The sequence below is a fragment of the Sinocyclocheilus rhinocerous genome, unplaced genomic scaffold, assembly GCF_001515625.1.
Source record: "Sinocyclocheilus rhinocerous isolate Xijiao unplaced genomic scaffold, SAMN03320098_v1.1 scaffold910, whole genome shotgun sequence".
Lineage (NCBI taxonomy): Eukaryota > Metazoa > Chordata > Actinopteri > Cypriniformes > Cyprinidae > Sinocyclocheilus > Sinocyclocheilus rhinocerous.
This window is the reverse complement of record NW_015667266.1, coordinates 359,102-386,346: the sequence shown is the minus strand read 5'-3', so window position 1 is coordinate 386,346 and position 27,245 is coordinate 359,102. Positions and strand designations below refer to the sequence as shown.

Genomic DNA, 27,245 nt, shown 5'->3' with positions numbered 1-27,245 from the left:
CACACACACACACACACACACACGCACACTCACACACACACACACACTCACACTCACACTCACACACACACTCACACACACACACACACACACTCACTTGGCGGCTGCTCCATCTGCATCATCAGACTCTGTAAGGCGTACAGCGCCTGCAGCTCCTTCTGCTCATCTTTAATGTAGCGCTGCAGCAGCTTGGCCCTCTGCGTCATTTCTTTAGTGTCTACTTTATATGGATTCTCACCTTGACAATCACAGGATGCAAACAACATTAAAGCCAACATGACTTTTACTTTTTTACATTATTATACAGAAAACAAATCTCTTCTGCTGATGCAGGGATTCCAAACATTTTTGTCAGTTTACTTGAAGTCTGCCCGAAATATTTCACACATTTGCATGTTCAGGGTTCTCTAATATTAGCCGTCACATGACATGCAGGTGAACAAACATTTATTGTATCTTTTTTAATACGTGTTTTAATTTTGATAGATACAAATAAGTATTGCATTAATTACTTTTTCAACAATTTACAAACCCCCTGCAGTTTCCCCAAGATCCCCCAGTTATTTTAAAATTATTTATTTAATTTACAATTATTTTAATATTTAATTTTAATATTCATATATATTCATTATAAATAATTATTACATTAATTAATTTTTAAACAACTTACAAACCTCCTGCAGTTCCATCAAGAACCCCAGTTCATTAAAAAAAACTTTTATTTATTTTACAATTATTAATTATAATATATATATGTATATATATACACATGCATTATAAATAATTCTACATTTTTTATTATATTATTATAAACAAGTTTTTTCAATGCTTTCAATTTAATTTTAGGTAAAGTTCCAGAAATTTTCTTGTGTTTTTATTTTAATGTCTAAATAGTTAAAAAATATATTTTTTTAATCAACTATTATTTTAGTTTTAGTTATTTTAGTACATCAAGTTAAACTACATGAAAACTAGAACTGTTGCCTTGGCAATTAGCTGCTTTTTTAATATTTCATTTCCGTTAACACACAATCAAATCCTGAGGTATAGAATCGAGCTCCGCCTCACGTTATTTCCCGCTGAATGATGTGCGTTAATCCTGTTTCGAGTGTGATTAGAGGAGGATGAAGAGACTCACAGATGATGGCAGACTGACAGACAGCAGTCATCAGCGGCCGGACAAACATGTTCGATGATGTTTGCTGCTCGTCCAGATTGGCCTGCAGAGAGAGACAGGTCAAAGATCACTGAAACCAACAACTATTTATTTACTCTCTCGCTCTCTCACATGGACTCGCACACGCACACGCACTCGCTCACGCACTCCAACACGCACTCGAACACGCACTCGCACACGCACGCACACGAACACGCTCACGCACTACCACTCGCACACGAACACGCTCACGCACTACCACTCGCACACGAACACGCTCACGCACTACCACTCGCACACGAACATGCTCACGCACTACCACTTGAACATGCACTCACTCACGCACACGCACTCGCTCACGCACTACCACTCGCAGACGAACGCGCGCACGCACTACCACTCGCACACGCACTCGAACATGCACTCGCACACGCACTCCAACACGCAGTCCAACACGCACTCGCACACGCACTCGAACACGCACTCGCTCACTCCAACACGCACTCCAACACACACTCGCACTCGCTCACGCACTCCAACATGCACTCGAACACGCACTCGCTCACGCACTCGAACACGCAATCCAACACGCAATCCAACACGCAATCCAACACTGCTCACGCACTACCACTCGAACATGCTCACGCACTACCACACGCACTCGCTCACGCACTACCACTCGCTCACGCACTACCACTCGCACACGAACATGCTCACGCACTACCACTTGAACATGCACTCGCTCACGCACACGCACTCGCTCACGCACTACCACTCGCACACACACTCGCTCACGCTCTCGAACACGCACTCCCACTCGCACACGCATTCGCTTACGCACTCGCTCACGCACTACCACTCGCTCACGCACTACCACTCGAACATGCTCACGCACTACCACTCGAACATGCACTCGCTCACGCACTCGCTCTCGCTCACGCACTACCACTCGCACACGCACTCGCTCACGCACTACCAATCGCTCACGCACTACCACTCGCACACGAACACGCTCACGCACTCCCACTCGAACATGCACTCGCCTCACGCACTCGCTCACGCACTCACTCACGCACTCGCTCACGCACTTGAACACGCTCACGCACTACCACTCGCACACACACTCGCTCACGCTCTCCAACATGCTCACGCACTCCCACTCCCTCTCGCACTCGCACTCCCACTCAAACACACACTCGCACTCCCACTCGAACACACACTCGCACTCGAACACACACTCGCACTCCCACTCGAACACGCACTCGCACACGCATTCGCTTACGCACTCGAACACGCACTCCCACTCCCACACGCACTCGCAGTCGTAAACACACTCGGTCACGCACACGCTCACGCACTCCCTCTCGCACACGCACTCCCTCACACACTCGCAGTCGTAAACACACTCGCTCACGCACTCCCTCTCGCACACGCACTCCCTCACACACTCGCAGTCGTAAACACACTCGCTCACGCACTCCCTCTCGCACACGCACTCCCTCACACACTCGCAGTCGTAAACACACTCGCTCACGCACTCCCTCTCGCACACGCACTCCCTCACACACTCGCAGTCGTAAACACACTCGCTCACGCACTCCCTCTCGCACACGATCTCGCCCACGCACTCCCTCACGCACTGCCTCTCGCACACACACTCCCTCACACACTCGCTCACGCACTCCCTCTCGCACACGCACTCACTCACGCACTCGAACACGCACTCGCTCACGCACTCGAACACGCAATTCAACACGCGCTCGAACATGCACTCGCTCACTCGAACACGCACTCGCTCACTACCACTCGCACACACACTCACTCACGCACTCACTCACGCACTACCACTCGCAAACACACTCGCTCACGCACTCGCTCACGCACTCGAACACGCACTCGCTCACGCACTACCACTCGCTCACGCACTACCACTCGAACATGCTCACGCACTACCACTCGAACATGCACTCGCTCACGCACACGCACTCGCTCACGCACTACCACTCGCACACGAACACGCTCACGCACTCCCTCTCACACACGCACTCCCTCACACACTCGCAGTCGTAAACACACTCGCTCACGCACTCCCTCTCGCACACACACTCGCCCACGCACTCCCTCACACACTGCCTCTCGCACACACACTCCCTCACACACTCGCTCACGCACTCCCTCTTGCACACGCACTCACTCACGCACTCGAACACGCACTCTACCACTCGCACACGCATTCGAACACGCACTCGCTCACGCACTACCACTCGCTCACGCACTACCACTCGCACACGAACATGCTCACGCACTACCACTTGAACATGCACTCACTCACGCACACGCACTCGCTCACGCACTACCACTCGCACACGAACACGCTCACGCACTCCCTCTCACACACGCACTCCCTCACACACTCGCAGTCGTAAACACACTCGCTCACGCACTCCCTCTCGCACACGCACTCCCTCACACACTCGCAGTCGTAAACACTGGCTCACGCACTCCCTCTCGCACACACACTTGCCCTCGCACTCCCTCACACACTGCCTCTCGCACACACACTCCCTCACACACTCGCTCACGCACTCCCTCTTGCACACGCACTCACTCACGCACTCGAACACGCACTCCCACTCGCACACACACACTCGTACCTCCACCCAGTCAAAGATCCTCTGGTTGTCTGCTTTCTCCTGCAGGAGTCGCTCCAGTTCTCTAGAAATGTCTTCTGGACTCACTTTACTGCTCTTCCTCACACACTCCTCACCCAGAGTGAACTCAACTCCCTGCACACACACACACACACACATTCATTACATAAGGGATTATCAATCCTACAGTTTAACATTATAATGCAAGAATGCCGCTGTTGATCACTCTGCTGCTGTTACGACTGAATTCATCACAAACCTCTTCAGTGACAAACTTATTGGCGTCCTCGTCTTCGGGCAGGAAGTCTTTCCAGCTCAGCGCAGCATCTCTCCACATCGCTCCCACCTTCTTATGACTCTGAGACAGGAAACAGGAAACAGTTCAGAACGGACGCTTTCAGAACTTCATTCAGAACAAGAGCTGGAATATATAGTGCGCTATGTGGTGTGTCAATCATTCCCTATGTAGTTCACTCTTCTGTACCCACAATGCACTTTATAGTGTACAACAGGTATTTAAATTAGCATTGGAATTAGCTCACTCAGTGTCGATCACTTTGTAGTGAATGAGCAAGCAATTTGGGACACGGCGAGCAGGATTAAATGATTTGGGGAAAAAAGGGAAAAAACAATCCCGATGTTTCTGATAAAAAATGTGACTGCAATTTAAAATACAATAAAAAACTCCAGGTTTGCAGGTTTGTTTGTTAGGGCTGCACAATTTGACCAGAACGTTTGTGATCATATATATCAATATGAAATAAGATAATATTATATATAATATTAATAATAATAATAATATAATAACTATTATTATTACTATGGTTATTATTACCAAGTACAATTATTAAACAAAACAAAAAATATTAATGTAATTTCACTGTAAAATTAAAAAATTAAAAAAAGTAAACAAAAATTTAAAAACTTATTTTGGATGCGATTAATCGTTTGACAGCACTAATTATATATATATATATATATATATATATAATTAATTTATTTCATTTTATTTTACAATAAAGCTGTAAAACTAAAATACTAATATTTATGGCTTTCTTCTTCACTTTCAGTTGTTAAAGCACTGAACTTTAATTCTGGCAGGAAACCGCGGGGAAGCTTTTCTTTTGTTGATAACGGGTTTATAAGCGGTTTAATACAAATTTGTGAAGATAATCGGTGCACGTTGCATTCTGAAATGCACAATATAAGCGACTCAAACTCAGAGCAGATGCAGAGATTAATATGTGTGAAGCAGCATTTGCTGAGACTGAAAACAGTGGATCATGAGCCGCTCGCGTGTAAATGAACACAGTGCCGCGCTTCTGTCTTAAATAAGTGCATTTATTTATTTAATTAAATCACAGACTATCTAGTTTTGTCTGTTTGTGTGTATATGTTGTAAATTTGAATGCTTAGTGCTATTAACGCTTTGGCAATGTAAAGATTCCATTCACTGTGCCGATAAAGCTATCCTAATCTTAAATTCACACAAGCGTCCTACCATTGCTTTACAGAGCAGCTTGAGGATTTCCACCAGCAGAACTCCAGCCTTCCCAAGAGGCACCAGCGGTTTAGACACCTCCCTGTGAACAGGTCAGAGGTCAGACGCTCATCTGCTGCTCCTCATATCTTACTGCCAGAGTCATTTACTGATTGATTTCTGTGTGGCTTTATTGGGTTTGCAGGTTCACCTGAAGAGCGGCCCCATGGGAATCCCTCCCTCGTGCAGCATGGGACTGATGAGCTCAGCCAGATACAGCCAGATGTGAGGAATATCTATCGCCATGTCCTCCGCAACCTCCAGCACCTCCAACAGCCTGCGCCAGGCATTAGCAATACATTCATTAGACTGCATTATATATACATACAGTATATGACAAACAAAACTAAATAAAAAGGGCAAATAAAATAAAAACAACATTTCTAAAACTTCCAGAAGGGGGCGCCCGCAGCAATGCAACGCTGTTTGATAACCGGCCGCTAGCAGAAGAACAGCGAATGAGTGAGTTCCGCACTTGAAAACAAAGCCCACTAGACAGTGACCATGTGCTGACTCTGAATGCGTGTCTCACAGACACAGACGAAGGAGTATACTTTAAAGGCTTGTGCACTCGACTGTTTGCGAAATGGAGCTTTGTGCTCGTGTATCCTGCCTCTCTCATTCGGCACAAATCCAAATATTCCATAATATTTCCATATTTGCGATTTTAACGTATCTGAATGCTAAATTATTATTTATTATGTAAATTATAGGCATTAAAAATTTTTTTTTTAAATAAAAGAAACTATTAAAACTAATATTTCAATATTAAAATTAATAAATAATATTATGAATATTGCAATAATAACAATAATAACACAAACTTTTTTCTGGGTATTGGCACTGAGGTCCTAATTTTCTGAAATCTATTTGGATTATGATTTAATTTAATAAATATCTGAAAAAAGGATTGATATCAAGAACTGATATTAGATTTAGGGTTGGGTATCTCCAGGAAATCCCTTATATGGACAAAGGCATCGCTATTATATCTATAACTGAGTTAACAGAACATATAAACGTTTTGAATGATAAAACAAAGACAATAAACCCCTGACTGCAACAACCTCTGGTATTTTCATAATAATTAAGTATATTTATAATCCATTGCTAGTTAACGGAAGGCTACCTGCTGGCATCAGAGCAAGTGTAATTACTGAATTCACGCGCTCCTCGGATGCTCTCGTTTCCCGAGTTGTGAAAACAACATGCACTCTCGTTACTATAAAGATGTGTTGGATTTGTATTATTAGAGTTTTCTGACTTGAGTTCACGTGCATTTTCTCAGTCGGGAAATTATTTTTCACGTGCGGTGCCGGTGATGATGCTTCTTACGTCCGTTTCGGAGAACCAGAGGACAATTATTTCAATCGATCGCTCGGGCATGGCACCGAAATCTGCGTTCGGATTCAGTTCTAGTACATACCGGTTACATAGATACCGGTGCCATATTGGTACCCAACCCTAATTAGATTGCTCATATAAAAATCACGATTACTTAGGAAAATAAATCCTTCTAAAAAGAGAGACTATTAAATAAATAATGCATAAAATGACCTCAAACTAAGCTAAACTACAAAATGAAATTGAGCTACAGCAGTAGGAACGCCCACAAGCGTCTTCACAGCACAGAGTCTAGCGACATACAGCGAAAAAGTCGCTGGCGGTGTGAACGGGGCTTAAGTGAGTGAGTGAGTGAGTGTGTGTGTGAGTGTGTGAGTGTGTGTACCTTCATGTCATTGATGTGCAGATACTCTTCGATGATGGCAGTGGATTTCTTGTCCAGCTCGTCCTCCGTCAGCGCCGGTTTGGAGGAAGCAGGTGGAGGAGTGGGAACAGTTTCTCTCTTCACTGCTGAAAAATTACACACACATACAACAAAACCTGTCAAAAATATCATCAGTGTGTGTTTTGTTCCATCTGCATGACATAAAAACAGGAATAAGTAATGCTGAAGTCAATTATATTGCAATGACAGAAACTTGTTATACTAATACTGTAATAATAATATTAACTAATGTTGCAGTATTAATGGTAATATAAATAAATAATAATATTAATATTGCAATAAAATAAAATGAATGGCTTAAATTTTGCAGTTTCCCAAACTGGGATTCGTGAGGGAAATGCAGTAACTGCTTTTGTGCTCCAGGCTCACATATTTAGATTTAGATAAAATGTATATTTTTTAAATTTATATTTTTCTATTTTGTTTTTAATTTCAGCATCAAAGGCTATATTCATGGCAAACTCAAGAATAATAACATTTAAAATAGTCTTAATAACAACGCTTCAAGAACTGCAAAGCAATGATGTAAATATTATATATATTTAATATATATATATATATATAAAAAAAAAAAATCTGTTTACCTGCACATCATGTGGCATAGTTTTTATTAATATTTTGAATTTGTTTTTATTTTTTTATATACTGACTTCAATTTTAAAGTTTTTATAGTTTGATGTATTTGTCTATTTATTAATCCTTTTATGCCATATCTACATCATAAGTGAAAAATATATATTTTTAATATTTAAACGTTTTATTTAAATATTTTAGAAATACTTTTACAAACAAACAAGATAAAGCAAAAAATAAAGTAACAATTATATACAATCTTAAAATTGATAAAATTTCTAATATTTTTCCAAAACAATTTTTTTTTTTTTTTATGTCAATGTACTTTTGAATAAAAAATGTTTCCTAAGTATCATTTACAGCAAGACATTCTAATAATTTTTTAAAAAATTTGTATTACTTTTCCTTTTTTTAAATATTTTATATTGTATATTATTTCAAGTAACACGTTTTTTTTTTTTTTTACGGTTTTACTTTTGGTAAACTAGAATACCCCTGTCCAACCAGAAACATCCCCCCCCCCATTTCTATATCCGTATTAAACGGAGCGTGACCTCTGACCTGTGAGAGTCGATGTTGGTGGATGATGATGATGATGATGATGAAGAGGAGGAAGGCTGCTGAAGTGCTGAAAAGCGGTTCAAAGTGCTGGTACGACCAGAATCCTGGGCTGGAAAACACATGTAAACAAAGCTCAGAGTCTCATGCGGTGCACAACACAATCACAGGCGTGACACACTCACTGCTGTCGCTGGGTTTGGCTCCGGAGCCCCCGCTGCTGCCTTTGCCCCAACTGCCCCACGAGCCTTTGCCTCCGGGGGCAAGAAGCTGACTACTGAAGTCCAAAGCGCCCGGCTGCACGACACACACACAGCATTAGTGTTCAGCGGTGATACTGAGAGCAAGTCAGAGTTTATCAAACAGATAGAATTCAAACATAAACAAAAAATACTTCAAATAAATGTTAAGTGAAATAAAAAAATAAGATATAAAAAAACCTAACTTATTTCTCATATTAAAAAGAAAATATAAAAAAACTTATTTTTATTTAACTAAACTTTAAATAACTAAAAAAATAAATAAATGCCATATAGACAAACCCAAATGCACTAAAAATGACAAAAACCCAACAAAATGACTAATTAAAAAACTTATTTCTCATATTAAAATAAAAAAAACCAACTTATTTTTATTTAACTGAACTTTAAATAACTAAAACAAAAACTGTAATAAAAATGAATAAATGCAATATAGACGTGTATAAAAAAAAAGAAGCCCAAATGCACTAAAAATGACAAAAAGAGAAAGGACAACTTGAAATCGCATCATATGACCCCTTTAAAATGAAAATAGAAAACAGAAAAATAAAAACTGATTCAAAATGCAGGGATTTTGTGAGTCGACGAAAAGCAAAAAATGAATTAAATCATAAAAACGTAAATTTAAAATATTTCAAAATAATGTCAATATTTAAAATAAAAAACATTAACTAAAAATTATTCAATATAAGATGACATCAGAGAACTGTGAACATGCGAGTGTTATTAAATTACTGAAATAAATAAAATAATAAATTAAAATAATTTTCATAATCTTAAAAAAACTGCAACCTAACGTAATCGTTGAAAGACATTTACAAACTTTATATTTTTGTATAATATATATTTTAATAAATTAATTATATTAATAATATAACACTTTTATCAATTATTGTTACCTAAAACAAAAACCATTAAAAACATTATTATAATTTTTTTTTTACTGAAAAATGATGAAAACTAGCAGCAGAAATGTTGCTTTGGCAACTAACTTAAACAAGTTTAGGTTGATGCACTTAAAACTAGAACCGAACTAAATAATAAATAAACTAAATAATATATTTTAAAACCATAAACTACTAAAAATGACGAAAGCACACAAAGATTTCAAAGAAAGAAATTAAACTAAAAACAGAAAGTGTAAAAATAAATGTTAATTCAAAACATTAATAAAAAAACTGTAATAGTATATAAATAATACAACAGTATATAGTAATATTTAGTATGAATATAATATTTCTGCCAGAGTTGCTACAGTAAATCCACTAACGGTTGAAATCAGTGGACTGAAAAACCTTCTTATTGATTATTTATAGATCAGACTTTAGCAATAATCAATAATAAATGTATTGGAGGTGGATCAGACCTTGGTGATCTTGCTGAGGCGCGTCGGGTCGATGGGTCTGTTCTTGGTGGAAATGGGCACCATGTTCCAGCCGTCGTCAGGGGCCTGGTTGCCACGGGAACCGGGTGTGTGGGGGCCTCCACGGGGCCCCACCCCTCCTCCTCCTCCTCCTGCACTGCCCTTCTTGGAGAGGAGCTGCTGCTGAACTTTGACCTGCTCTCGGTGCTCCTCTAGCTCCGCCTCCTTGTGGATCTGCTCGATGGTCTTCGGCCCCTGATCTCCGCGCCGCGGGACCCAGTTATTCTGAGGGACGCAGAGAGAACGAGCTCAGAAAGAAACATTACGCTGAAAACAAGCCGGATTTTCCCACTGTGTCGCTGTTATTCCCTATCTCTCTTTTATGCACTTCAGTTTTGCTGCAAAATGTTGGAATAATTATATACAAAAATACAGTAAAAATTCTGAAATATTATTGAAATCTAAAACAGCTGTTTTCTATGTGAATATCTGTTAAGCTGTAATTTATTTCTGTGATGCGCAGCTGACTTTATAAATGTCTTTACTGTCACTTTTGACTAATCTAATGCATCCTTGATGGATAAAAGTATTAATTTCTTTTGAGTGTATGACAGTTTCCACAAAAATATTGTGCAGCACAATTGTTTTCAACATTGATAATAATCAGAAATGTTTCTTGAGCAGCAAATCAGCATATTAGAATGATTTCTGAAGATCATGTGACACTGAAGACTGGAGTAATGATGCTGAAAATACAGCTGCGCATCACAGAAATAAATTACAGTTTAACAGATATTCACATAGAAAACAGCTATTTTACATTCTAATAATATTATACTATTTTTACTGTATTTTTGATCAAATAAATTCAGCCTCGGTGAGTAGAAAAGACTTTCAAAAACATAAAAAATATCGTAATATTCCAAAGTTTCGACTTTAGTTTCAAGTTATTTCATTTTAATTGAAAGATTAAGGCGCCAAACATTTTATTTAGAATAATGTGGACTAACGAACTGTTCACAATAATGCAAAAATAAGGAAGTAAATAATCTCACACAGAGTCTATTTCGACTGTTTTTACCCGTCGTAAATCAAGAACGTCCTGCAGCATGAAGCGGATTCTGGAAGAGGTTTTCCGCTCCTTAATAATTTTCTCCATCTGGTGGAAATATTGATCCATTCGGGGCTGAAAAGACAAAGAAATACAGCAGAACATAAGCATGAGTCTGAAATTACATATTATTGAAATAAATATTTTAAATAATACATTTAAATAATCTTTAAAAAATATATACTGTAGTAAAACTACAAATACAACTGCCAAAGATGGAATAAAAATAATTTTATTGCCTCACTCCCCCATTTTTATTTTAGTATCATTAATATAGTATTATAGTATTCATTATTGCTGCATGAGATGATGTGTAATGTTGTGTAATGCGCGAGTGTCACCTTGGCCTTCTCGAAGTCCAGGTCTTTCCCGATGGTGGAGAGCAGGCGGCAGAGACACTCCAGACTCTCCAAGTCGTGGTTCTTCAGCAGCTTTACGATGCAGTCGTGCATGATGGTCTCCGTCAGCATCTTCAGTTTGAACAGCTCGCCGATGAACTTGATGTTGCCTAGCGACCGTCGCCGGGCTTTGTCTTTGGCGTCCTCAAGGTCCTCCTTCAACCTCTGCTTCTCCTCTTCCTGAAGGGGCAGAGACAGGAAGTGACGTCATAAAAGCCTCTGTACTATGTAAATATATAAGTATATACATATTCACATACTGTCTTCTTGATATGAATCATAACACGTTTAAAACAGCAATCAAACGTGACAGTATGTCGTGCTATTTGACGTTGCTGTATGTATTACTTAAATAAAAACACTGCATGAGTTAGAATTAAGTGTTTTTCCCCAACGATTTAACGTTTGAAAAAAATGAAGACATTAAGCCAGCCATAAATATTAGTATTGTAATTTTACAGTTTACTTATGGACTTTTATTCCATGGCTCCATAGACTACACCGTCATTTTCTGCCTCCAGATAGGCTCCGCCCACAAAAACCATCATCCCTGTTTCGGATCTGTAAGACTATCCCACTCTAACGTCAATTTCGTTGAATAACAGTGCTTATCGCTGGGTGACAAGCTCTTGTAATATGCGGAGAACATTTTGAAAATGACATCTGATTTCTTATCCTGTTGCGCCCTCTATTGGACCAGCGACTAGTCGACGTCAAGCTTAAAGCGTCATGGCAGAGCACTGAAGTCGACTAGTCGGTGCAACCCCTAGTGTGTGTGTGTGTGTGAGTGTGAACGTGTGAGTGTGTGTGTGAGTGTGTGTGTTTGAGTGTGTGTGGTGTGTGAGTGTGTGTGTGTGTGTGTGAGTGTGTTTACCACTGTGGCGGCATCCAGCTCCTTCTGCTTCTTCTCAAACGTTTCATCATCATCTTTGTCCTTCTCAAACTCTTTCTGACAACGATTCAGCAGCAGCTTCCTGAAATTCACCGTCACTCCAGGATTATCTGAGGTGGGGACTTTCAGCTGCGATTAGAGACAGATGATTAAACACTTTCACACAGACCGGACGCTGCAGGAGCTGCTGTCTCCACACTCACCCCCATCAGGCAGCGGCACATGTTGGCGTAGGCGACGGAGAAGTTGGGCTCAGAGATGGCCTTCTCGAAGATGAGGTCGATGACTCCCTTCAGACGCTCCTCGGTGTCGATGGTGAGCTCCGTCACCTGCTTCATCAGCGGCTGGAACATCTGCGGCGTCAGTTTGTTCAGCACGCTCCGCACGCGTTTGAACAGCTCCTGCGTCTTCAGGAACTCGGGCTCGTCTTCGTCGGCGCGGCTGTTGCGCTTCCCCATCGGTTTCCAGGCCTTCTCCGCTTTATTCAGCTGCACGTCTTCGGTGAGGGAAACACTCGCGATGATCTTCCGCGGCTCCTTCCCGCGCTGACCCTGACCTGAACGACGAGGACCGCTCAGACCAGACGGCTAGTGAGAGAGAAAGATCTGCATTATACTTACATATATATATATTTTTAGAATTTTATTCATTTACATCAAGTCCATCGTTAAAAATTATAAATTAATTAAATTATTTATAATGTATTATATTAAAAAAAATAATAACTAATTTATTTAAATTAATTAATTATAGCATGTTTATTTATTTAATTATTTATTTATAGCAAGGCTATCGTTAAAAAATTAATTAATATGTGTGTGTGAGAGCTTCAGCTACCTTATCCAGCACCACGTCTGAGATCTGCGGCAGACCCTCAGGTTTGTGCATGCTGGCGTTGATGAACTGGAAGCCGAGCAGAAACTCCCGGTCGTATTTCTTCTTCTCCTCGGGGTTCAGGGGTTTCCATTGTTCTGCGGGAAACAAGGACATTTTTATTAGCGATTCTGCTTTGATTCGGCCATGCATCTAATGCAGTTTAAAACACAGACAGTTTGTCGTTCCTAAGATACGTATTTTGGATTTTTTGGACGTTTATTTCCTACCAGGATAAATGAAGAGTCAGCTCTAAAACTATTATGACATTATTTTTAAATTAATATGTTTTGCAATTATTGTAAATTAAGCATAAACACAAATATGTGTACCTGTTTAAAAATATGTACATGTATGTGTTTTGGACATGAATCAGTGTTATTTTAAGCATCAGTGAGATACTATTATAGTTTTTATTAATATTTTGAATTTATTTTTATATTTTGTTTTATTAATTAAAAAAAAAAAATAATTTAGTTGTTTTCTCTCTCATTTTTATTAGTATTTTTTTTAATGTCTATATATAGTTATATTCATTTTTATTTTAGTTTTTGTTTCAAGCTTTCAAGTTAAATTAAATGAAAAATGTAAGTTTTTTAAATATTTTATTTTATTTAAAGTAATGAAAATGTTTTTTATGGTTTTAGTTTTAGTGAACTACAATATCCCTGAATAATAAGAATGTGTATATATAAAAATATAAAGCTGTTTTTATTGTCTTATTTTTTTATTTAGTGATGGAAATAAATAAATAAATAAAAATTATTGACATAAAATCATCAAAAAATTTGGCCCTTAAAAAAAAAAAAAAAATCACATTTTTATCAGAAAAATATATTTGTCACTAATTTTCAACCATAATCGGTGATCTGAATAATTATGTTATATGAGCACATTTACATTTAATCATTTAGCAGATGCTTTTATCCAAAACGACTCGCAAACGAGGACAATAGAAGCATTCAGATCAACAAGAGAGCAACAGAATACAAGTCTGTACACACAGTACACACAGCAAGGTGTTTTTTATTTTGTTATTAAATAAAAACGAATAGAACAGAATTGGTAAGTGCTAGTATTACAGCACAGCACCTTTGAAGTGTATCAGATGCTGATTTACCTTCTTTATACTGGTATTTCTGTTCGGTGGGTGAACTCAGGGTGGTACTCTCTGGTTTGATGTTTTCAGCATCAAGTTTATCTTCTTTCTCTTCCCAAGTCTCCTCCAGTTCTTCAGCAGGGGGCGGGGCACTCTCTGGCTCCGCCTTCACTGGGGGTGTGGCCTCTGGCTCAGGTGGTGTGGGCTTTAAAACAAGACAACAGCTCACTTCCATCTTAATCATACCATAATCACACCGAATCGGTCCATACTCGAAGAAATCAAATCCATAACATTTCACTGATGGCTTGAATCAGTGCATTGCATTGCAAGCGAAATCTGTTTTATTTACATTAAAGCCCATAAATGTTTCAAAAATGGTTTCGTCTTGGATTCACATGGCTCACAGCAATGCAAGTTACTTTGCATAAAATGTAAATGAACAGGCCTTGAACTACTTTGCTCTTATTGAATACAAATAAACCGTTTCTGGCCTCAAACCGTTCACAGACCTCTTTAAAGGCATCAAGCAGATCTCCTGCCTCCTTCTTGTTCAGGTCTTTCATTTTTCTCTTCTTCTTTGGCACAGAAACCACTGCAAACACAAACACAGACTGAGTATGAAGATAAATGCACTATGAAATCAAACAGACAACGGCGTTCACTAACTATGATATAAAACACAAACTCCAGCGGTGGAAGGAGCTTCAGGCTAGAAACAGACTCTCATGCAATTATGCAAACACTAACTGTTGGTTTAACATCTAGGCTGTGTACTTCCTTACTACATAGTAGGCGAAACAAAATAATGTATTCATAAAATAGCATGCAACAAGTCCTCGAATGACCCTCTATTTCCAGCGAGATTCTGAAGTGCGCATCTGATGGACGAAGTGCGTCCGGATTACATTCATACTACATAGTTTTTTTTTTATTGGTCGCAAAGAAAATGCTTAATCAGAGAGTATGTGTGAAATCTTACTTAACATGCATTACTGTGATGGTATCAAACCTCCAAACTCAAGGGGGCGCTAGAGTTTCCTTCAAATGTTATTAAACCAGATGTTATTATTCAGGTAGCTAGATATAAACTTGCTCAAGGATTCTCTTCGAACTGTTGCTCTGTACGACTGACTGAAAAAAAACAGTTTATGTTAATGTCTGCTATAGCTCCCCTTGTGGCAACACTTGGACACTTGTTGCGTTGTCATTGTTAACTAGAATTAAAACGAATAAAAACTATAAATACTAAAACTGAAACAAAAATAAAGCTAAAATATTTTAAAAAGACCTTATAATGAAATCACCAAAACTAAAATTGAAATAAAAACTGTAAAAAATAAAATAAAATAAAATAAAGAATGAACTCAAAATATTAATAAATACTATAATCGCACATAAATAATACTAAAATTGCACCGGTACTACATTACATTCAAAACATACTAAAAATAATTTAAAAATACTAAAGTTACTAATACTAAACTTAATAAAACTAAAACTGAAATAAAAATAAAGCTCAATAAAAAAAAGCTTAAACGCGTAACTAAATTACTACAATTTAAACAAAAAAAAAAAGAAATCAACTAAAAAAAAAAAAAACTGAAAATATAAAAATATAAGTTAATTCAAAATATTAATAAATACTATAATCATACATAAATAATGTTAAAATTGCACCAGTGCTATATTACATTACAAAACGAAAAAGCACACTATAGCTCCCCTTGTGGCAACAATTCAAATATGTAGTGGTGTTGTTTTTAACTAAAACTAAAACTACAGAAATCTGAAATAAAATTTTAATATTAGATGAAAAACTATTAGACGAAACACTTACACATTTATTTCAATTAAAATGTTTAAGTTGAAATACTAAAGTTGATAAAACTAAAACTGGAATAAAAATAAAGCTCAATAAAAAAAAAGCTTAAGCACGTAACAAAATTACTACAATTTAAACAAAAAAAAAAAGAAAAAAAGAAAACAACTAAAAACAAAGGAAAGAAAACTGAAAATATAAAAATATAAGTTAATTCAAAATATTAATAAATATTATAATTGTAAATTAAACACTGGCACTGTTATTTTACATTTTAGAACATCTGGATTCACATACTAGCACACAACTCTTACTATTTCCAAAGCACAAATGATCATACCTTGCATAGTATTCTCAGAGGGAGTGGTCTGTGTAGTGGGCGTGTCCTCTCGTTCTTCTGTCGGAGGGGGTGTGGCTTCAGAAACTACCTCTGAAGGGGCAGTGGCTTCTTTGAAAAGTGGTTCGGGGGTTTCCTTGGCAGCGAGTGAAGGTGTTTCCCTGACGACAGGTGGCGTTTCGACAGGGATCTCCGTGACAACAGGTGTTTCCTTGACAACAGTCTCCTGGGTGACCTGCGGAAGGGCTTCTACATCAACCGGTGTAGGCGTTTCCTTGGCAACCACAGGGACAGTCGCCTTTAAGGCAGGAGCAGGGGTCTCCTTTACAACAGGAGCGACCGTCTCCTTGACGACAAGAGCAGGGGTCTCCTTGACAACAGGAGCGACTGTCTCCTTGACGACAGGAGCAGGGGTCTCCTTGACAACAGGAGCGACCGTCTCCTTGATGACAAGAGCAGGGGTCTCCTTTACAACAGGAGCGACCATCTCCTTGACAACAGGAGCAGAGGTCTCCTTGACAACAGTAGGAATAGGCTCCTTGACAATAGGAGCTGGCACTTCCTTAACAACCGCAACGGGAGTCTCCTTGACAATCTGAGGGGGGATTTCTTTGACAGTCCTATCAGAGATGTCGTCGGTAACCGGCGGCGCTTCTTTTGTGATGTCCGGCTTGGCGATAGGACTGATGTCTTTGTGGGCGGTGCTAACCGGGACTCCGTTGAATAGCTGGAGCTCTTCGGGCTGCGCTATTGGTGATTCCAGTGCAGGCTCTGCCTTGGGGGCGGGGACAGGAAGTGTTACAGTCACAGGCCCCTCCTCTTTGCTTTTAATGGGTGTGGCTTCTGCACCATTAGAGGTGGGCGGTTCCACCACAGTGGGCGTCGCGTGGGCGTCGTCTGCAGGCATTGGGGGTGGAGCATCTACCGTATCGTTTATCAGACTGGTAGGGGGCGGAGTCGGCGGAGCATCGGGTAGCGGGCTTTCGCCCGGAGGGATAGGAAACTCCGATCTGGTTGTCATGGCAACTGCAGGTGTGGCGTTGTCACCGTTGGGCTGCGTGTGTATTTTTTTACGCAAAAATAAAAATTCATTATTTATAAGTCACTTGGACCGACATGAGAGTGAGTAAATTATGACAAAAAGTTGATTTTTAGTTTACACACACAAAAAAAAAAAATTACAAATTTAAAATAACATGAGAGTGAGTAAATTGACAAAACGTAAATTTTTAGTTTAAGCAAAAATGGAAATTATTAAGTAATTTGGACCGACATGAGAGTAAATTATGACAAAAGGTTAATTTTTAGTTTACAAAAAAAACCCCAAAAATATTAAGACATTTGGACCAACATGAGATTAAATGATAAAACATTCATTTTTAGTTTACGCAAAAATGGAAATTATTTCTAAGTCATTTGGACCGACATGAGAGCGAGTAAATGATGACTAAACTTTAGGGATGTAACGGTTAACCGCGAGCCGGTTGAAAATCGATTAAAATATGTGACGATTCAAATCGGTTGAGATGCTAAACAAATCACGATTCATTTAGGGGTAGGAGTTTATATGAATGTATGTCTGAGGGGAACTTACTGTCTTTAGAAAAGTTTAGATGGTATTATTTTATTTTCATCTTGCCTCTGTATAAAGCATATTTATATTTCAATTTCACAAAGAAATGTGCAACATTGTGTCCAAGCATTAATAAAAGGACACATTTAATTTATAATTTGTCTTAAATCTCATTTTGTTAAAAAAAAAATCGTGAATTGAATCGTGAGTTGAGTGAATCGTTACATCCCTACTAAACTTGCATTTTAGTTTATGCAAAAATGAATTATTTACAAGTCATTCTACTGACATGAGAGCGTTTATTGTTAGTTTACACAACAATGAAAATTGTAAGTCATTTGGTCTGATGCGAGAGTGAGTAAATGATGACTAAACATTAACTTTCTGTTATGCAAAAATGACAACAAGTCATTTGGACTGACGTGAGTGTTGATGTGTTCAGGTGTGTGTTCATTACCTGTGGAGGCGTGGGTGTGGAGCCGCTGCGACCTCCTGACATGATCTCTTCTGTGATGTCCCGACCTCCCTGATTAGGGTCTCTGATCCTGATCTACAGAGAAACATTCAACACACGTAACAGAAGGAATGAGAACATGGCTGAGAGAGAGAGAGAAGGAGAGAGAGAGAGACATTAACATGCAGCACATGAAAAGACTAAAGCACGAATAAGTCACGATATAAACAGAAAAACAACAACAGCGAGTGATTTAACCCAAGAAGCATTTCTCAGTGCTGTGAGAGACTAAATATGCTACGAATGTCTCTGACACACACACACACACACGCACATACGCACGCAGTGCAGCACCTTATAAAGAAGCAAATGCACAACAGCCTGGAAACTTTCCTCGCACAAACTCAAATCTGATTGTTTGCCCGACTTATCTGCACTTTACGCAAGGAATTATACATCGACTCACCAGCTCTCCGAGTCAAACACACACACGCGCGCATGAGGCAGCACATTCCCTACCTTCCTCCCCTCGGACGGAGAGGTTGAGTTCTGCTAGGCCTGGCTCATCCTGGGGCTGGAGTTTAAACTCAGCCTAACTCAGACACACTAAAGTGGGCAGCACATTCACACACTGCCTGGGCCGAAGTGGGCCTCAAACTCTCTCTCACAGGAGAGGAGGTGTGAGAGTGAGTGAGAGAGAGAGAGAGTTTGGCCTTGTGAAATGAGTGCACAGGAATGTGGAACGCCCACCACACCGAACAGAGAGGCGAGACAGAGAGAGAGAGCGGTGTGTGTATGTGTGTGTGTGTGCGTGCGCGCGTGAGCGAGAGAGAGAGAGAGAGAGAGAGAGAGAGCGAGACGGGGTGGAGACTAAGAGCCACGTGGAGCGACAGAACTGAACCGGATGACTCTACAGAGAGACTGACTAAGAGTTTGGGACTTTTTATCCAGCATAAAAGTAACCGTAAAGACAAAAAATACAATGCATCACCGTTTCCACGAAAATATGAACTGTTTTCAACATTGATAATAATCAGAAATGTTTCTTGAGCAGCAAATCAGCATATTATACTGATTTCTGAAGATCATGTGACACTGAAGACTGGAGTAATGATGCTGAAAATACAGTTGCGCATCACAGAAATAAATTACACTTTAACAGATATTCACATAGAAAACAGCCGTTTTAAACTAATAATATTTCACTGCTTTTACTGTGTTTTTAATCAAATAAATGCAGCTTTGGTGAGCAGAAGACACTTGCTACTAATTTTTCTACTACTTTACTAGCCAAAAAAAAAAAAAAAAAACTAAAAATACCATAAAAATAAAATAGAAATAAAAACAAAATTATCTTATACAGCATTTATTTTATTAACTCCAAATACAGCTCATCGTAAAATGAACGTTTGAATGAGCAATTTTAATTTTGTATCAAAATTGTATCTAATTTTGTATCAATTCTAATATTGTTTAGATGAAGTAATTTATCTAATATTTCGATTTTATTTCAGATTTATTTAAACTAACAAAAATGTTTTTAATAGTTTTAGTTTTAGGTAATAACCCTGGTTGCAGTCAGTGTTGGGTCAGTTACGCATAAAAGTAATGAATTACTAGTTACTAATTACATCTTCAACAGTGTAATTAGATTACTGTACTAATTACTCTCTCTAGAAAGTACTGAATTACTAATTATTTTCCACAGTAAATCCCACATCAACCTCAACCAGTTGAACAATACAAGAACAGACATGAAACCACACGTTTAATTCTTTAAAATAAATCATATAAAATTGCATAAATTATTTTTGAATTGACCAAATAATTAAAACGGAGGTTTTCATTTGACACTCTAACTCTATAGCACTCTCTATTCTAATTCTAAGAAAGAAAAAAAAACACTCGACCCTCTGACACTGGAACTCTCTATTCTATTTCTATTCTTATGACTTGTTTTATTTTTACTAAAAAAGGGAAAAAAGAATAGAAAAAAGACCTTCTAACACTAGCACTCTATTCTATTTCTATTCTTACTACTTGTTTTCTTATTTATTATAAAAAATTACCCTCTAACACTAGCATTTTCTATCCTATTTCTATTCTTTTGACTTGTTTTATTTTTATTAAAAAAAGAAAAAAAGACCTTCTAACACTTGCACTTTATTCTATTTCTATTCTTACTACTTTTATTTTTATTTTTTTAAATAAAAAATTACCCTCTAACACTAGCATTTTCTATCCTATTTCTATTCTTTTGACTTGTTTTATTTTTATTTATTATAAAAATGACCTTCTAACACTAGCATTTTATATTCTATTTCTATTCTTTTGACTTGTTTTATTTTTATTAAAAACAGAAAAATAAGAAAACGACCTTCTAACACTTGCACTCTATTTTATTTCTATTTTTACTAGTTGTTTTCTTTATATTTATTGTAACAATGACCCTCTAACACTAGCATTTTCTATCCTATTTCTATTCTTTTGACTTGTTTTATTTTTATTAAAAAAAGAAGAAAAGACCTTCTAACACTTGCACTTTATTCTAGTTCTATTCTTACTACTTTTATTTTTATTTTTTTAAATAAAAAATTACCCTCTAACACTAGCATTTTCTATTCTATTTCTATTGCTTTTGACTTGTTTTATTTTTATAAAAAAAGAGAAAAAAAGAAAAATGACCCTCTAACACTTGCACTCTGTTCTATTTCTATTCTAACTACTTGTTTTATTTTTATTAAAAACAGAAAAATAAGAAAACGACCTTCTAACACTTGCACTCTATTTTATTTCTATTTTTACTAGTTGTTTTCTTTATATTTATTGTAACAATGACCCTCTAACACTAGCATTTTCTATTCTATTTCTATTCTTACTACTCGTTTTATTTTTATTTATTATAAAAAACGACCCTCTAACACTAGCATTTTCTATTCTATTTCTATTGCTTTTGACTTTTTATTTTTATTTTAAAAATAAAAAAAATAAAAAAGACCCTCTAACACTTGCACTCTATTCTATTTCTATTATTTTGACTTGTTTTATTTTTATTAAAAAAGGAAAGAAAAAAGACCCTCTAACACTTGCACTCTCTATTCCATTTCTGTTCTTTTGACTTGTTTTATTTTTATTATTATAAAAAAGAGCCTCTAACACTAGCGTTCCCCATTCTTTTTCTATTCTATCTACTATTATATAAAAACCCTTGCTCCGTGTACTGCGTTAGGCTAACCGAGACTTGTCACAGCACTATTATTGCTCTTTTATTGGTCTGATTGCTTCTATTGTCCTCATCTGGATAAAAGCTTCTGCTAAATGACAATGTAAATGGTTACATTAAAAACATACATTTTAACATTAGATGTTACACTTTGATGTTAAATCCACTATATGTTTTATAGTCTATACAGCATTTAATGCAGTTACATCAGGGGCAACTGTAATTAAATTACATAAAAATGCAGAGTAATCCCTTACATTAATATTTCAATGCAAAAGTAATTAAATTACAGTAATTAATGCATTACACCCAACCCTGGTTTCAGTTTTCTCTCCCTTTCCTTCTCCCTCTTCTTTCTCAGTTTCTATTCCTCTGAAATGAAACCTCAGTGAGGCCCGAGAGCGAGACTCGAGGACTCAAAGTCCACCGGTCCAGCTGTGAGTTCCCAGAAAGCCTGATAACAGCACAAACCCACGCTCAACACATCACACACTCAACTACTCAAAGTTGCTGATTATAAGTATAGAAATAATGTAGCTTAAATGTCTCGATTACATAATTTGCAGAGCTTTATGGGAGTGGACGTCACTGCAGATCTATCATTGGTAGATAGTTCTCCACAGGATCATGGGTAATGCAGTTTTTGCACCGTTAAATGTGATTGTTTTTAAAATGAAGATGAAATAACGCAGGCTGAAGTGTATATCATTGATAAACAATGTAAGTTCACGTGAAACTGAACAGGAATTCCAAATCATGGCTAAAATATAAACATTTAAAAAGTGTCTGTAGTAAAATGATTTATTCAAACATACACTGGATAATGACGACAACAGTTTGAGTAAATGTTTAAGGAATATGTAATCGGTCAATGAGTTTGGCACTCCAAAACTATTTTAGTAGAAACTGAAAATTCATTTTCGGCAGAATATTTCTGGTTGCTGATATTTCGGTGCATCACTAGGACAAACCAAACCAAAAGATACTAAAATGCATCCAAAACACAAGAAAAGGGCGAAGAAAGAAAGAACAAAAAAGACAAATTACATAAAAGAAAGAAATTAAATTAATTAAATATTAGAAAGAAAAATAAAATAAGAAAGAACACAAAAAATTGATAAATTTAATAAAAGAAAGAAATTAAACGTAGAAAGAAAAATAAAGGAAGAAAGAAAAAGATAAATAAAATAAACAGAAAGAAAAAAGAAAGAACAAAAAAGACAAAGTAAATAAAAGAAAGAAATTAAATAGAAAGAAAAAAATATAAAAACATAAATATATAATATAAATATTACAAAGAAAGAAATACAACAAAAATGAAAAATGTAAGAAATGAAATAAAATTCATTAAATATAAAGAAAAATAAAATAAGAAAGAAAGAAAACAAAAATGAAAAATTAAAGAAAGAAATTAGATTAAATATAAGAAAGAAAAATAAAAGGAAGAAAGAAAAAGAAAGATAAATAAAGTAAAAATAAACAAAGAAAGAACAAAAAATAAATAAATAAATTAATTAATTAAATATAGAAAGAAAAATAAAATAAGAAAAAACAAAAACGAAAAATTAAAGAAATTAAATAAAATTAATTAAATATAAGAAAAAGTAAATAAATAAAAGAAAAATAAAGGAAGAAAGAAAAAGAAAGATAAATAAAGTAAAAAGAAAGAAAGAAAAGAAAATCACAAATAAAAATATACAAAGAAGGAAAATTAGAAAGAAACAAGAAACAAATCTTTGCAAACGGTTCAGAAACAGGAACGATGTTTATAATAAACCTGCATTTGTTGCATATCCATGTCTTAAATGAACTCTGCACGTCGCCCAGTCATTTAAAAGCCTTGATTTGTTCAGTTTGCGGCAATTAAAGCGGCATGAAATTAACAAATTAATCTGGATAGATGACATACGGCTCACTAGAACACATAATTCTTCATTCAGAAATAAACTGCTGATAAAAAAGTCAAAACAGCTTAATTTCTGGAACGGTGAGAGATGCAAGTCAAATGTACATTAGATAAAGAAATATTAATATATATATAAACAGAATTAATAAAACTACTCACACTACTTTAACTGTTGCCCTTGTGTGTATGGGTTAAGCGAAAATGTGATTTGATTTGCAAATGAAAAATGAATTATTTTTAAAAATAATTCAACACAAATAAATCCTACAATAGTATAAACTGAGTAAATACTGACCATTTTTATTTTGCGTGAACTAATTTTTTTGTGTGTATTTATTCTATTTTAATCTATCGTATTTTATTATATATTATTATTTTTATTAACATTAGTCATATTACTACTTTTAAAAAATTTCATTGTATTTTGTTTGTCTATGCAAAACAAAGTCAAAAGTAGTACTTTATTTCAATTTATTAGATTTTTTAATTTTATTTATTGTGCACATTTATTCCATTTTAATCTATTGTATTTTATATTATTGATTATAATGTTATTAACATCACTGTCATGTTACTACTTTAAAACTGTGCAACTGTATTTTGTTTGTGTATGCAAGACAAAAATGTCAAAAGTTGTACTTTACTATTTAAAATTGTTTTGTTTTATTTTATTTAAAATAAAACAAAAAGATAATTAAATAAGTGAAATAAAAAAAACAAACAAAGAAAGAAAAGTAAAGTAAAATCAATTAAAAAATACAAATAAAATTCAATAAATAGAAAGAAAATAAAAATAAAACAAAAAGACAGCGAAAAAAATTAAAAAAGTCAAATAAATAAAATTGGATAAAAGAAAGAAAGAAAGAAAAAGAAAAGTAAAAAAAAATTTACAAAATAAAATAAATTCAATAAATAGATGAAAGAAAGCGAAAGAAAAAAGTCGAATAAATAAAATTAGATGAAAGAAAGTAAGAAAGTAGTAAATAAAAATGAACAATGAAAAAGAAAAAGAAAATATAAATAAAAGAAAGAAAAATATAAATAATTAAAAATGAACAAATAAAGAAATAATAGAAAGAAAGATAGAAAGAAACAGTAGGATAAAGAAAGAGAAAATTAAACAAGCACATAAAAATGAACAAATAAAGTAAATTAAAGAAAAATACAATTAAATAGAGGAAAGAAACAAAGAAAAAAGAAAGAAAGTTAAAGTTAAGAATAAATAAAAATGAACAAATAAAGAAAATTAAAGAAAGAAATACAAACAAAAGAAATAAAGAACAAAAAGAGAAACAACTAGCACTGTAGTTCCTCCTCTCTCAGATCTTTATAAAATTAAACGGGCTATTTCTGTGACTGTACCTTTAAGACTTCCATATTTAAATGAGCTCTGACTACTGAATAAGTGAGTGATCAATGAATGTGGGCGGTCGTATGTTAATGTGCTCACGGTCGTGACGCCATAACCATGACGATTTCGGAATACTGGGCCGGTTACCATGACAACCACTGTTGACCACCATGACAACCACAACTGTTTCAAAACAGAGTGACAACAAAATCACCCAAATATTTAATGAGGGAAATGCCTCGTCAATTTCACTAAACAGTAAATGAATCAGTTGATCCACAGTGAAGATTCCCACTTCAAGAAGTCACACACACACTCGCACACACACACACACACACACACACATACACACACTCTCTCACACACACACACACACACACTCTTCTCTCTCACACACACACACACACACACTCTTCTCTCTCACACACACACACACACACACTCTTCTCTCTCACACACACACACACACACACTCTTCTCTCTCACACACACACACACACACACTCTTCTCTCTCACACACACACACACACACACTCTTCTCTCTCACACACACACACACACACACTCTTCTCTCTCACACACACACACACACACACTCTTCTCTCTCACACACACACACACACACACTCTTCTCTCTCACACACACACACACACACACTCTTCTCTCTCACACACACACACACACACACTCTTCTCTCTCACACACACACACACACACACTCTTCTCTCTCACACACACACACACACACACTCTTCTCTCTCACACACACACACACACACACTCTTCTCTCTCACACACACACACACACACACTCTTCTCTCTCACACACACACACACACACACTCTTCTCTCTCACACACACACACACACACACTCTTCTCTCTCACACACACACACACACACACGGATTTACTGCTTCCTGTCTCCATACGTACCGTAATCAGCCGGGCTTGTGCCGGGATAGAAACCAGGAGAACCGGCCACCTGATACTGCTGAGGGGTCACGTATGAGGGACGGTACTGACAGAGAGAGAGAGAGAGAGAGAGAGAGACTGACTGATCAAAAACACACACAGGCACCATCTGACAATCCCATTTCAGGCCATTTTTCTCTGCGGCCTACAATCCTCCCCCTTCTTTAGAGTTGCACAATTAGGAACGGTACAGACGGTCAGCTGACCGGGACAGAGTTTAGAAAGGGGAGGAGTCAGCAGAATCAATACACTGAGTGAGTGTGTGTGTGTGAGAGAGAGAGAGTGTGTGTGTGTGTATGTGTGTGAGAGAGTGTGTGTGTGTGTGTGAGTGAGTGTGTGTGAGTGTGTGTGTGTTGTAGGCAGAACGTCCTGCGCAGGGTTATTATCGTTAACTAAAACTGAAACTAAACCCAAATAAAATAACATTTCCGTTGCGTGAAATAAAATAAATATCAACTGAAATAAAACATAAAAACTTAAACTTATTTTATTTAAGCTAGCTGCCAAGGAAACATCTCATTTCCATTCAGTTTAAATTTTTATACTAAAATAACTACAAATATAAAATATACTACTATAACTCTAAACTATAAAACTACAAATATAAACAATATAAGCATAAAAAATGATAAACTTGACAAAAACACAAAAAAATTTAAAATAAAAATAAAAAAAGAGAAAATATGAAAATATAAAAATCTTATTTAAAATATTAATAAAAACTATAAGCGAGACTAAAATAAGACTGGTGCTTTCTTGTTAAAACATGATCAGTTCTGATCCCAATTCCATAAATTGGATTCTGTGTTAAAATAAACATTTTAAAATAAGCACATAAATGGATATTCAGACATGCACAGCCGCATAATGTCAAGATGATTTGAGATCAATAAAGTAGGATGGATTTTTTTATTTTATTTATAAATTATTTGCACAGACCATCTAGATTATTATAATTGGTTTCCATTTAAGATGATTATAGAAATCATCTTAATAAATTAGATCTCTAAATCATCAGTACATCAGTGTTATTTTAGTATCATTGATTTACTATCAGTTTTGTTAAATACAATTTTTTAAATAAGATTTATTACTATTATTTTAATTTATTTTCTGTATTAATTGTAATTTTAGTTAAAGTTTATTATTATTTAGTTATGTATTATTATTATTATTATATTAATATATTTCTCCCTTACATAACTAACTGTAATTAGCTACACTGTGTTAGCATTAAGGATAATTAATAATTTTTGACTATTTTAACTACTTTAAATTAAAAGCAGTTTGGCAAGTTTCAAAGTAGCGTCACTAACTGCCCCATGGGATTTGTTATGCAA

At 36.4% G+C, this 27,245-nt stretch overlaps 1 pseudogene; it reads right to left on the bottom strand.

Annotated features, from left to right (window-relative positions):
- The window catches only part of LOC107733388 (eukaryotic translation initiation factor 4 gamma 1-like), a 19,638-nt pseudogene extending 693 nt beyond the window's left edge, over nt 1-18,945 (bottom strand).
- Nucleotides 18,946-27,245: the final 8,300 nt, after the last annotated feature.